Consider the following 14880-nt stretch of genomic DNA (forward strand, 5'->3'; position numbering starts at 1 on the left):
CCCAGGGCTTTTATAGATTATCTAGAAGGCTACCCAGTCAGCCGGTTTCAAACGAATTGCTTTTTGATAATAAATTGCATTTCACTCACTTCATGGAATGTAACTAAGAGGGTTTGTTTTCGAGCTACATCCACTTGTCAATCCGGAGCTCAGCTTGCCTGAGACGTTCGCCTAGTGCTACAGTAGACCATTAACCCTTCAAAGGAGACGGTGTTTGAGCTAGCTGAACTGAAGGTTCATTTCACTAAACATTTTTCGCTTTGTGTTTAAGCTACAGATTGCTTGTCAAGTATATAATGCTTCTAAATGTGAAACAGGGAAAGAAGAATTCAGAATAGGATTAAAAATATTGTAATGTTTGTGAAAGGTTGAAATAATTGTGGATTTCATTGTTTCGAGCACAGGTTTCTTTAAATGAATATGGATACTGATTAGAACAGAATCACTTACAAAGCTTCCACCTACAATAAAATCTTGAACCAGTCAACAAAACACAACAAACAACCCCCTACTTCAAATGGTGATCAACTACAGTCAAGTCCAAAAAAGAAGATAATTGCAAAAATTGAGATTAGATTTGAAGAAATATTGTATATTATAATGACCAGGGTGTGACACAGACAGAGGATTGGACTTGGCACAAAATTGGTAGTAGCTGACCCTTAGAAGGACCCTAAGTTTCTTCAGTGGCTGGATACACTTCTTTGCATTTGAGCGTTAGTACAAGGCTGGAGTTTGTTGGAAAAAACTTCAAGTCGCTAGAACTCCTCGCTGGTTAAAGGGCGAAGTACACAATGGAGCTCTGTTAATAGTTGGAGTACTGGAACATGCATAAGGATTGTTCTTCTGTGGATGGGATTGCTATTCATGGATTTTATTTATTGAACGTATCCATGGACTGATAGGAATATATTATTTTAATTAGAACATATGAACAATCTAGATGAGAACAGGCCATTCAGCCCAACAAAGCTTGCCAGTCCTATTCACTTAATTCTTCTAAAAAGCATCATCATTTCTTAATTCCCTAAACTCCAACTGTCTACCGCACTACTAGTTATCATATTTCAAGGGTCTATGGTTTTCTGTGTAAAAAGAAACTTCTTAATGTTCATGAAATTTACCTTTAACGAGTTTCCAACTGTGTCCCCATGTTCTTGATGACCTCATTTTAAAGTCACAGTCTCAATCCACTGGACTAATTCTTTTCCTATTTGTAAACACTTCAATCATGTCACCTCTTAATCTTCTTTTGCTTAAAAAGGCTCAGCTCTTTTAATCTTTCCACATAATTCAACCCCTGTAGCCCTGGAATCAGCCTTGTCACTCTTCTCTGGACCTTTTCTAGCTCTGCTATGTCCATTTTGTAAATTGGAGACCAAAACTGCACACAGTACTCCAGATGAGGCCTCACCAGTGCATTATGAAGCTTGAGCAGAACCTCTTTGGACTTGTACTCCACACATCAAGGCGCTATATAACCTGACATTCTGTTAACTTTATTAATGGCTTCTGAACACCTCCTGGAAGTTGATAGTGTCGAGTCCACTACGACTTCTAAATCCTTCTCATAAGTTGGACTTTTGATTTTTAGACCTCTTATTGTGTATTTCCATGGAAAGTCGGCAATGTATTTATTTATTAAAGTTATTTATAATTGCACTTAGACACTGAAAATAAAAGCACTTCTACACATTTACACCATTCTCGTGCTGTGTTTATCTTGGTCATGGCTATCAGTGGTTCTGGGTTTAAGGATGCAATGGCAGCTGCAGCCAACCATCACAATTGCACCTTCTCTTGACCCCCCAATCTCTCACACTCCTTCATACCTCGGTAGGCATGGTGTCCTAATTACAACCCTAGAAGAGTAAATGAGGGATGTGGAAGCAACCACACCCTCAATGTAAGCGGGATCAGTCCCAATCACCCCATTAAACCTTCTGGGGCTGTGCAAACACACACACCCATTTATAAACCCTAATGTGCATCATTAATGAAGAAGATTTTGCGATAACTGAGCTAATGCTGAGAGGTTCTATCAGTGCATTTTTATGGGTCAATTTATATGAATGAAAGGATTTATATTAGATAGAAAGATTTTTATCAGTTTCAAAATATAAAACCAAATTTTGTTTCGGATTTTGAATTTGGAGCTAACAGTCTCATTAGAGTGGATCAAAGAACATACAGTATATATAGAATCAATACAGGAATGCCCGTCCGTGCTTCATAAAAGGTAAAGCTTCTGTTCAATTCTTTCTTCTCCACAGGAACATTCTTAAGGTCAGTCAAAGCTTTTCCAATATCTTTGAAATTATCAATAGTTAGCATTAGAGCAAATCTATCCATATTGTCACTCACTGCTCACAAATCTCAGCTGAATTCCAAATGCATAATTCCTAGGCAGCTTATTTTTGAATAGTTACTTGGTCTTTTGGATCTTTACATATTGTGCACATCATATTTCTTCATATTATAAACTCTCATTAATAAACCTGCCACCCTTCCAATGACACATACCTCAAAGTGCAGCAATTAAAGGTGCCTTTTATAGAGTTGTTGAATTCAATGCTGCTTACACATATTTGTAAATCTACAAGGACACCCATAACCAAAAAAACACCCCAAACAATTCTAAAATGTGACAAATTGTTCTGCAAAGCTTAGAAATTTAAAGAGCTTAAAAAAAAAAAAAAACTGCCTTAGCAGCGCCGGGCATAAAGCAGGAACCAATCCTAGATAGTGCATACCTTTAATTCAGAAACTATTCAGACCCCTTCAATTTCTGTACACTTTACTGTGTTATTTATTTAATTTTAAATGGTTACATTTGCCATTCAGAACTTCAGAAGCCGCTTTGACAGCATTTACAGGTTTGAGTCTTCTTCATTACGTTTTTACAAGTTTTGCACACCTGCATTTGGGTAGTTTATCCAATTCTTCCTTTCAGATCCTCTCAGGGTCCATTAGCTTGGATGTGAAACATCTTTAAACTGTCATCTTCAGGTCCTTTAAAGAGTTTAAGTCTGAACTTTGGCTGAGCCACGCAAGGACAGTCGCAGTCTTGTCCCAAAACCACTCCAACGTTGTCTTAGCTGTATCCTTTGACTCATTGTCATGCTGAAAGGTGAACTATCACCCCAGCCTGAGGTTGTGTGCATTCTGGAGAAGTTTTTCTTCAAGGACCTCTCTCTTTTGACTTCATTCCATCTAACGACTCTGCCATAAATGTCTGATCGATTTAGTGCTGCTGAGACATTGGTCATTCTGTTAGGTTTATCCAATCTCAGCAGATAAATTCTGAAGCTCTGTTAGTGTGACCATTGGGTTTTTGGTCACCTTCCTTCTTGGTTTTGCCTGGTTATAGATAAATGGTACATAGTTAGTTGTCAAATTTCTTCCTATCCCTCATTTAAAAAAGTCAGTTGGTGTACTGAAAGGTTCGAATTTGTGCATCTGTGATCTGTGAAGTTTATTCCATACAAATTATTTTATTTAAAACAGATAAATAGAGCTGAATCCATGCAAACCAGCTGACAGGGAGAACCTGACAGAAGTGGATGAAGACTCAAGCAGGCTATTTAAAAGTGCTGCGGTGCTCCGTTTGGTGATGATCAACATATGTCTGCTAATTAGAGTGTCCCTTTGAATGAATTCCATGTTTGGCAAATTCATGTTCTTATTTTAGGACCTGAAAAAGTATAAAGGTATGGCCACTGCAATGGATATTAGAGCTCAGATGCAGACTGATGGAAGATATCGTTCCTGCCTGTGCCTAGGAAATATGCCATCTGCACTCTTGAAGAGGCCAGAGCTGACTGCAGGAACACCCGACTGTATCACACTTTCACCAGTAGCTCTCCTTTGTATATCGTATTATTGTCCAAGCCAATATTTAAAAGAAGATAAGTATGTTCCTTTTTTAGTAATGTTTTTATTTTCTTCATCTTAGAAACACTGACACACCATTAGGGAAAGATATAATATTTTAAAATGATGGTGAAAAAGCAGGCTGTTTGGGATAACAACTGTGCCAAAAAAAAAAAGTTTACTTTTAATCAAAAACAATTAAAAATAACAAACTGAAACACTTTAAATATGTTTTTTTGTCAAAAATAAAACCTTTCAGTTGAACACTTAGAAGGATGTAGTTCTGGCTCAGGTTGGCACAGAAGTCTGGTCAGCCTCTAAAATGAGACACCATCATCTGGGAGTGGCCTCCTTTTATATCGAGCACATCAGAAGGGGCGGGGCTTCTTTTGTTTCGGCTTCTCAAGGCAGTTAGGGAAGGAGGAGCCGAGATTGTTAGTGATAAACCCCCTCTAGTTACTTACTTTGGGCGAGCCTTGAACACAACCTGTGGTGAGGATGCATGACAATATATATACAGTATATACTGTATATATATATATATATATATATATATATATATATATATATATATTGTGAATGCTGGCCCCGGCACAGACAGACGGACAACATGTTTTCACCCATCACAACGTTTATTTACACTATTTACACAGTACAATCTCAAAAGTCACGTGCACTCACAATCCCCAGCGCCTCTGGCACTGAATCCCCCAAAGTCCAGGGCCCACAGTCTCTGTGCCTTGCTTCCTGGCCGTCTCCTGTCCTCTCTCTAGCTCCGTCACTACTGCCTCCCGACTTCCACCAATGACTGGAGGGAGGCGGCCCCTTTTATGGGAACCCGGATGGGCTCCAGAGGCTTCCCGGCACTTAGTCTTGGCCACACCCCTGTGTGGCGGAAGTGCCGGCTGCGCACCCGGAAGCCGTCCGTGTATCCCTTGTCGTCTTCCCCCCGGCACTTCCTGGTGTGGCGGAAGTGCCGGGCTCCCGGGACAAATAGGCACTGGGGCGCCGCCTGGCGGTGGCCACAGGTCCCTACAGGGCTGGGCGTCCAAGCCCCCTACCCGAGGCCTCCTGCATAACCGGGACGGACGCCCCCTCTCGGTCTGGAGGAGGCACACGCCCTCCTCTGGTCCTTCAAGGCGTCCCGGCCGAGCTCCATCCCCGGCCAAAGACCACACGGGGTAAACCGGCATCGGGGCGCCGCCTGGCAGTGACCACGCGTCCCTACAGGGCTGGGCTTCCAAGCCCTGTACCCGTGGCCCCCAACATAACCAGGACGGACGCCCCCTCGCGGTCTGGAGGAGGCACAAGCCCTCCTCTCCTCCTCCTGGGACCACAATATATATATATAGTAGAAAGGTGCTATATAGGTACCTAACCTGACAAAGACTGACAATGGAGGCACAGGTAAAAATAAAACAAAAAGATTTATTTTCTTTTGCTGGGGGGGTCACATCTTCCCCATGTTACACAGCTACAGCAGAATCCCACAAAGCACAAACCAAAATACCAAAACCAAAATCACCACCACTCCTTTCAGCAAGCATTGTCCTCCTCCTCCTGACTCTGGCTTCTAGAGTGGTGGCTGCTGGCTCCTTTTATAGTTTACCCAGAAGTGCTCCAGGTGCTTGATCACCCGTTTCCAGTTGCACTTCCAGGTGCGGCTGAAGAACTGCCCAGACAGGCTCAAAAACCCTTGCAGCACACTCTGGTGGCCACTCCGGGTCCCAAAAGGGCTGTGGAGGACTCCATCTTCCATGGTGCCCTGCCGGAATCTGAGGCACCACTGCTACCCGGGGGAGGTATTGTGCAGCCCATGACTGTTCCCCCGGATTATATGCAGCAGGGGCATATAATATATAGTATACATATATTGTAATGTGTGGGTCACCAACTTCCACAAGAGAGGAAGAAATTAGTCCAGGTTTCCAAGAATATCAGCTTTATTGGAGATTCCCCAAAGTAATGACACAATACATTTTAAAAGTCTCACATACCATCTTTTGTGCTGTCTTTTTATTGTTTTTTTTGTACCTTACAATACCATCAGAATGTACGGCGGCATATTTGTGCCACAGAGAAAAAAATGACATAATGAAAATGTCTATTTTGTGATTAAAATGGAACTTTCGGCTTTAAATTCGAAATGTCCACTTTAACCCCATAGTTTACTTTGTCATTAAAGTAGACTGTCATAAACGACATCTTAAAACCGACCCAGTTGTTAATCGCAAACGTACTTCAGAGGCTTCCTCTTGGACTGACAGAAGCGGCAAGCAGCAATAAATCACCACACAGAACACATTACGTTTATGATTTTCCAGCTCTCTGCACATTTAGAATTCTTAGTTGTATACTTGATATCACTTTCATGATGAAATGCATTAAAATATTTATGTTACATTTAAAGATAAATCGTTAGCTTTGTTTAAATAATGAATACTGTTAATAGTTACACATATGGGGTGGCACGGTGGCAGAGCAGTAGCACTGCTGTCTCACAGAGAGTCACGTCCCTTGTGATCCCTGCCTGGAGTTTGGTTGTTTTCCTGGTGGGTTTCCACAGTGTGCTCAGTTTTCCATCCAAAGACATGAATGTTTGGGGATTTGGTGAAGCTACAATGACACCAGTGTATGTGTGTGCTTGTGTTCACCTGGCGATGAACTGATGCCCCAGCCAGGGATTTTGTTTCTGTCTTGCGCCAATGCTGCTGGATTACAACTATACACAAACGCAGCAAACAGGCAGGGTAGGGGTCAGGTCAATGGCCAAGTTATAATGTTCCCCACATCACCCATCGAGTGACAGGTGTTTTGTGCATGGCAACGGTCAGTTTATAGTTGTTTATGTGGCACTGCAACTGCAACCTTCAACAGATGAGGCAGTCGCGCTTCTACATGTCAGCCCATTGGGCATCAGTCCCACTACAGTGGGATGCAAAAGTTCGCTTCCCGGGTCCTCCCTGAGTGGAGTTTGCATGTTCTCCCCGTGTCTGCGTGGGTTTCCTCCGGGTGCTCGGTTTCCTCCCACAATCCAAAGACATGCAGGTTAGGTGGATTGGCGATTCTAAATTGGCCCTAGTGTGTGCTTGGTGTGTGGGTGTGTTTGTGTATGTCCTGCGGTGGGTTGGTACCCTGCCCAGGATTGGTTCCTGCCTTGTGCCCTGTGTTGGCTGGGATTGGCTCCAGCAGACCCCTGTGACCCTGTATTCAGATTCAGCGGGTTAGAAAATGGATGGATGGATGGATGTTAATAGTCATTATTTTCCTGTATAAATCGTTGGTTGTTACAATAAAAAATGTCAGTTAAATATATCATATAGGAGACACACACAGTGATATGTGAGAAGTGAAATGAAGTTTATTGGATTTACAGAAAGTGTGCAATAATTGTTCAAACAAATCAGGCAGGTGCATAAATTTGGACACATTTGTCATTTTATTGATTCCAAAACTTTTAGAACGGATACAGAAAGCTGTCCCAGAGATTTAAGCTGTCTGTTTCCACAGTTAGGAACATATTGAGGAAATGGAAGACCACAGGCTCAGTTCAAGTTAAGGCTCGAAGTGGCAGACCAAGAAAGATTTCGGATAGACAGAAGCGACGAATGGTGAGAACAGTCAGAGTCAACCCACAGACCAGCACCAAAGACCTACAACATCATCTTGCAGCAGATGGAGTCACTGTGCATCGTTCAACCATTTGGCGCACTTTACACAAGGAGATGCTGTATGCGAGAGTGATGCAGAGGAAGCACAAACAGAGCCGCTTGAGGTCTGCTCAAGCACATTTGGACAAGCCAGCTTCATTTTGGAATAAGGTGCTGTGGACTGATGAAACTAAAATTGAGTTATTTGGGCATAACAAGGGGCGTTATGCATGGAGGAAAAAGAACACAGCATTCCAAGAAAAACACCTGCTACCTACAGTAAAATATGGTGGTGGTTCCATCATGCTGTGGGGCTGTGTGGCCAGTGCAGGGACTGGGAATCTTGTCAAAGTTGAGGGACGCATGGATTCCACTCAGTATCAGCAGATTCTGGAGACCAATGTCCAGGAATCAGTGACAAAGCTGAAGCTGCGCCGGGGCTGGATCTTTCAACAAGACAACGACCCGAAACACTGCTCAAAATCCACTAAGGCATTCATGCAGAGGAACAAGTACAACGTTCTGGAATGGCCATCTCAGTCCCCAGACCTGAATATAATTGAAAATCTGTGGTGTGAGCTAAAGAGAGCTGTCCATGCTCGCAAGCCATCAAACCTGAATGAACTAGAGATGTTTTGTAAAGAGGAATGGTCCAAAATACCTTCAACCACAATCCAGACTCTCATTGGAACCTACAGGAAGCGTTTAGAGGCTGGAATTTCTGCAAAAGGCGGATCTACTAAATATTGATTTCATTTCTTTTTTGTGGTGCCCAAATTTATGCACCTGCCTGATTTTGTGTGAACAGTTATTGCACACTTTCTGTAAATCCAATAAACTTCATTTCACTTCTCAAATATCACTGTGTGTGTCTCCTATATGATATATTTAACTGACATTTTTTATCGTAACAACCAATGATTTATACAGGAAAATAATGACTATTAACAAGGTTGCCCAAACTTTTGCATCCCACTGTATATATATATTTATATATATAGACACAAAAGCACATATAGGAGGCTTGAGCTTAACTAACTGTAAAATGCCGTATTGGGGGTTGATAAAGTGCACTAACATCTTTTCTCCCCCTTCTGCAGATCATCAGAAGAAAACCCTACTTAAACCCAACATCCAAACACATTCTACTTCAAGCTTCAGTCCCCGCCCAGCTTCTGACCTCACTTCCGCCTACAGCTATCTGGACACTCCTCTTCCTGCCCTCGGTCTATAAAGCCAGCTCATTCCTTTTCCCCAGTCAGTCACGTCCCGGACTCAGTCGTTTGAGACAACTCTCTATTTCTTTCATAGTGTCTTTGAGAAAGTATTGTTAATATATGAGGTGGAACCCCAAATATTTTTCTTTGTTGTTGTATTTCTTTCACTATAGGCAGTGGAAAGGCCTGAATTTAAACTTGGGGAATATGAAGCTATGGGGCATCAGTATTCACCACAATGCAATCCCAAAATAAAGTTACTGATCCTTGCATATTTGAAAAGTTCTATGAAATGCCTTCTGCAAATACCCTGCTGCTGTTTGAGAAGCTGCACACTGTATGTTGTATATTACAAGGCATTAATCTACACTCAGTGTTTCATAAACATCAAAACAACCCCCGGGTTGGCGTCTTTCTTTTAATATTTGATGCTTGGTCATTTCTTACCACGAAAGAGTTAATAACGCCACAAAAATCCTAAACTATTTTTAACTAAAAACAGCATTCTCTATAGACTGCCATCGTAATATGGGATCACATTCAAGTTGTCACCCTTCAGATAAACAGGTGTCTCTTGCTCTCCGCATGGCTCTTCTCTTACGTGGTTTCACATATTTTCTGACAGCTGGTATAAATGTTCTAGCTGTATCAGGAATTTACCAAATGTTGTCGGAAAGTAAATGCTTCTGCCATCTGAAGAGATGCTCCACTGAAAACTTGCTACCTTTTGATATGAGTGGTTAAGAAGAGGACACAAGAAAGGCAGCTCTGGGAATTAAGCACTGCACTGACTGAATGGCTACTAATCCCTCATGCAGTATGCCAAACATATTTTCAGTACATAGCTGCAGTACTGAAATCCCTCATGAAAATCTAAGATTCTGTTAAGGAAGTTTGTGGCAAAATTACATTTTCAGCACTCAGTATTTATAGAATCATTTGCATGGGGTATAAAAATCCAAATTCTTATAAAAATAATGATTTTAGAACACAAAAACAAAAGGCAAGTGTAATTCAAATGTTGAAGAAGAATCACAAAATAAAGAAATCTCTGACTGACCCAATAGTCGCAATTAACTGCACTTAGGTTGATAATTCAAAAGTGAGATAGTTCACCCACATGGTCACCATCCAAAATAGGGAACCATAAGGAACAAACCTGCCACACTCACCTCCCGTGTCCTCCATCCTAAAGTCCTGGAGTAATCTTCTCTTGAGTAGCAGAAGGTGTCCCTGCACTGCTTAGTGCCTATTCAAATAGAAAAAGCCAAATCAACCTTCAAGAGGTCAACACCAGTCTGGGGGACTGTATGGGAACACGTGTTACGAGACAAGTTGATCATCACAAGAGAAGAGCTCAGAACAGAATACAAGTGAGTTACAAATCCTAGGTTACAAAAAACCTAGCAGCTAATATCAGTTGGACCGAAACTCACCAAACTCAAGAGAGTCTTCAAATGCTTCTTAATCGCAGTGAGGAAGTCAGAATTCCATACAGAGGTGGGGCCAGCTAGGAGCTACACATGAAAAGAATCCAGATAAGTATCACCAGACGCCATTTATCTGCAGACCTGAGTGGGCGAGAAGGAGCATAGGAACTCACAGGGGTCTCCATATACACGGGTTCTGACCTGTAGACCTGTCTGTATGCAAGCATCAAGGATTTGAACTTAATATGTGCAGGGAGCCAATGTAGTGATCTGGAGTCACATGTGCCCGTCTCGGCTGACTGACCATTGTAATATGAAAAGGTGGTCATAGTTAAATTAGCAGCTGGTGTGGAGCATCACAGAATATTTGTCTTTTCTCATATGAAAACAACACATTAATGGTCTCTTTGTTACTGTCATGTACATCATATGAAAGCAATGCAAAGAAGTTTCAAGGGTTTGGGTAGGTTGTCAAAGAAAACAAGAGTTATTATGTGGTAATTTTTTAATTTGCAGAAATTATATTTTACCTGATGGTGTATACACATTGTATCTGTTAAGTAGGTAAGACAGATTTAAGCATCAGTCTAAAAAAATACGTTTCTCAGTCCCAAAAAGTTCATTTCAAAAAAGGTTTAGTGAAAATTCAAAGCAAACAGTTGACACAAGAGTAGAGAAAAAGGTTGTCACACACACAGAATAAAAGGCAAAAAGGGAATAAATACTTCTTCTTTAAACGTATCTTTTTTCTTGTTGAACTTCAGTTGTTTTCTGTACTTAAAGATGAGTTACTTCTCTGTGCTTTACTTAACACACTCAGAACATTCTAAACATACAGCTCTGCACATTCAATAGAGCACGTTATGTTACATACAGCTGGGCATGGTTTGAAACTGTTTGCCTCCCATGCCTTACCTATGGCAAAGCAGATCACTAACTGAGACTAATCTGTAGTCAGAGGGACAAAAAATGGAACTGTTGGCTTCTGGCCTAGCAAATCCCAAATGGTCCTGACAAAATGACTAGAAAACCCCATAAAGAAGAGGATAACCGTAAATCCACAGCTTGCCTCATGCCTCCTCCCATTGTGCCTCAGCACCTTGGCTCAAGAGAAATATTTCTTTGGGAACATGTGTATATTGAATAGATACTGAGTAAACTGAATACATAATTCTGGGGCTTGCACATTTGTAATAATGTGCACTTTGTTTTTCCTGTCTTGAACTATGTTTTTATGTTGCATATTGCTGCTGTAGTATATGAATTTCCCTGTTATTTATCAATCTATTTTATAGTGTTATTCCTCTCTATCTATCTATCTATTGTGGCAGATAACCATGGGACCCTGCCCCGCCGGGACGCCTGGAGGAAGGACAAACCGGGAGAGCGGCACTACTCTTCCCTGGGCACCTGGACAGTCCTTGAGCCTTGGAGAACAGCACTTCCACTACACCAGGATGTGCCGCAGGACCAGGAATGGTGTACGCCCAGAGTGCTTCTGGGTGCAAGGAAGTTCATCATCGTGCACCTGGAGCACATCTGGGGCAGGAGAAAAGGGGCCACCTCACTCCATTCGGGGAGCTGGAGTTGGGTGGAAGAGGACGGAGCTTGCATGAGAGAAATAGAGGCGGCTGAAGGAACAAGTAAATATTGTAAATAGTGTCAATATCTATCTATCTATCTATCTATCTATCTATCTATCTATCTATCTATCTATCTATCTATCTATCTATCTATCTATCTATCTATCTATCTATCACCTCTTTAAATGGTCTAATGATTAATTTGTAAAAGTTGTGGAGAAGGTAAATAAATGATAGCTTAAATTGCTGATCTGAAGTGATCAGTGTGCTGCCACAATAGTTGTGCACCTGTGTTGCCAGCTCTTGTGCCATTCTGTTGTGTTTTCTACCTACATCATGAGTTAAATCCGAGTCATGTTCACTTCAGAGGCCCATTTACACATAACGCTTCTCTCTGAATATATCAGCCAGCTTTTTATGTATCTCACTATTTCCCTGCCATTTACCTATTTAGGAGTCACACCCACAGAGTACTACCACCACCGAATTATATGGAACTCTTAAAAAGAGTCTATCTATCTATCTATCTATCTATCTATCTATCTATCTATCTATCTATCTATCTATCTATCTATCTATCTATCTATCACCTCTTTAAATGGTCTAATTGTCAATTTGTAAAAGTTGTGGAGAAGGTAAATAAATGATGGCTTAAATGGCTGATCTGAAGTGATCAGTGTGCTGCCACAATCTCTCACAATTTATATGATCATGGGGTAATCTGTACAGTCAACCCAAAGAAAATAATCTCGGAAAAGCAGGCAATTATGGACTTACCCTTGTACTATATATGCCTCACCAGGTACTAATCCTTCTGTCCTTGCATCCTCTTCTTCATCACAGATCAAGTATTAAGCTCGAGATTAATGCCATCCATTTTCAATACTAGAAGGATGAAACGGGTAAGCTAGATCTTAGCTGTGTCAACCTTAACCAACAACTGTCCTGCATATGGAAACTTACATTAATAAAGCTTTAGTTAATTCAGCTTTAACAATTCAGTAGATTAAAATTCAGCACTTGTAACACTGAAAAATGTGCATAAAGAAAAACATTCAAAGTGCTGCAGCATTCTGCTATAAAATCCAAAACTAGAATGCAGTATACAAGTGATGCTGAATAACAATCATACACCATGAAGTTTTCTTCAAGTTTCATTTCAAATTATTCAGTGAATACTTTCACTGTGCCATTACAAAGGAAAAAAAATCTATGGAGGAACAATGCAGAAGAGCACAGCATGGTGCTGGGTTTTGTCATTGCCACTGTCATTGTCTCTTTTCTGGCAAATCAACATTTCAGACACCTTCAGCAGTAACGCTCACACAAACTTTACGTACTTACACTTAAAACTGCCTGCCATAGCAACAAGAAACATTATGTGGCTGGGGATTCTGAATATATGGTGTATTATTATGTGATTCACTGAATAATTCTGGGAAAAATTCTTAGAAGTGTGCAATATCTTAGTTATGGTTCTTTTATATGTTTATATTACAATGTGGCTTCAGGTCCAGTTTAATTCCCAGCCTTGTTACCGTCTGTGTCAACTTTGCCTATTCTCTTCCTGTCTGCCAGGATTTTTCCTCCAGGAACATAAAAATGTGGCTTCAGCACTGCAGGGTCCTCGATTCAAATCTATACCAAGGGCACAATTTTATTGAGTTTGTATCTTCTCCCTCTCTTTGTGAAAGCCTTCATTTTTTCACATATCCCAAAAACATGTATCAGGTTTATTGGAAATGTTACACTGGTCCAGAATGCATGTGTGAATTCTGTCATGGACTGGCATCTCCTCCAAATTAGTTTCCTGCTTTACACCCAGTACTGATGGGCTAGTCTTTGTCCCCCCTTGTCCCAAAACTGGATGAAGGCAGACTTTGGAAAAGGATGAAGACACAGAGCAGCTACACCCTATCCACTTCTGGTTCCTGCTTTGCTTCTGGCTTCTCACAACCCTCTACTGCGGTAAGATGAAACAGAATGTTGATTAAGAAATGGACACAGGAACTCTAACACATAGTAGTTATAATTCAAAAGGTATATAATGTTCATTTATACAATTACTTTTAAAAAGGCAATGTGGCAAATTTGGGTGTGAATCCTGTACCTAGTCATACTTGCGGGGAAGTCAGCAAGTTGTCTATTTGTCTGATGTTGTCCTTAATTAGATGTATTAGTAACCTAAAGGAGTGGATGGATGAGAACTGCTTGTCTTTAAAAATAGTCATGAAAGATTCTGATCGCAACAATATTTTGTCATTATTTCATTATCTAACTCAGTTGGAATCCCCACATCTAGGTATTCTTTGACAGCAGTATGTCATTTAAAGCGCTGTGAAGCCAACCTGGACACAGATAGGCAGGACACCAGTGTGCCACACTACACGCATTTTATTTATAATAAAGTGCACAAAACACCAACACACAGTCCCTACTTGCCGCCAGTACTTCTCCCTCCACTCCTCCTCAGGCTTTGTCCTCTTCCTCCCGGCTCTGGCCGAAGAATGGTGGGGACTGGCCCTTTTTAATAGGCCCAATGAGCTTCTTCTGGCCACACATCTGGGTGTGGTGAAAGTGTGGCCAAATAAGGCCCTGGAAAGGTCCATGTGCCCCCTGGTGGTGGCCACGGGTTCCAACAGGGTTGAGCTCCCATGCTCATGACCCGTGACCCTGCTGGAAACCAAATGGGGCTGCCCTCTGTTGGCCCAGGAGAGAAACCACCCTAAAAATACTCTCTCCCCCTGTCCTTCCAAACTCTGGGCATCCCAACCCTCCATAGCACACATTACAAAACTATCCCAAACTTGTTTCTTTCCAACTTAAAAAGGTTGGAAATTTAAGGTGTTCTCTAAATATGCAGTACACTGAAAAATTAATTCATACATTTATTTCTGGTAGGATTGACTACCCCAATGTTCTGTTCGCTAGCTACTCAGGCTACTACTTCTGTATACAGCTTTCAATTAATTCAAAATGCTGCTGCAAGAGTTATTACCAGAACAAGAAAATACAAATGCATAACCTCAGTTCTTAAATCCTTACACTGGCTCTCTGTTGAGTTTAGGGCAGATTTCAAAATCCTCCTTTTAAACACCGTAGTAATACAATGCATTGTAGATGGCGC

The sequence above is a fragment of the Polypterus senegalus genome, chromosome 14, assembly GCF_016835505.1.
Source record: "Polypterus senegalus isolate Bchr_013 chromosome 14, ASM1683550v1, whole genome shotgun sequence".
Taxonomy (NCBI): Eukaryota; Metazoa; Chordata; class Cladistia; order Polypteriformes; family Polypteridae; genus Polypterus; species Polypterus senegalus.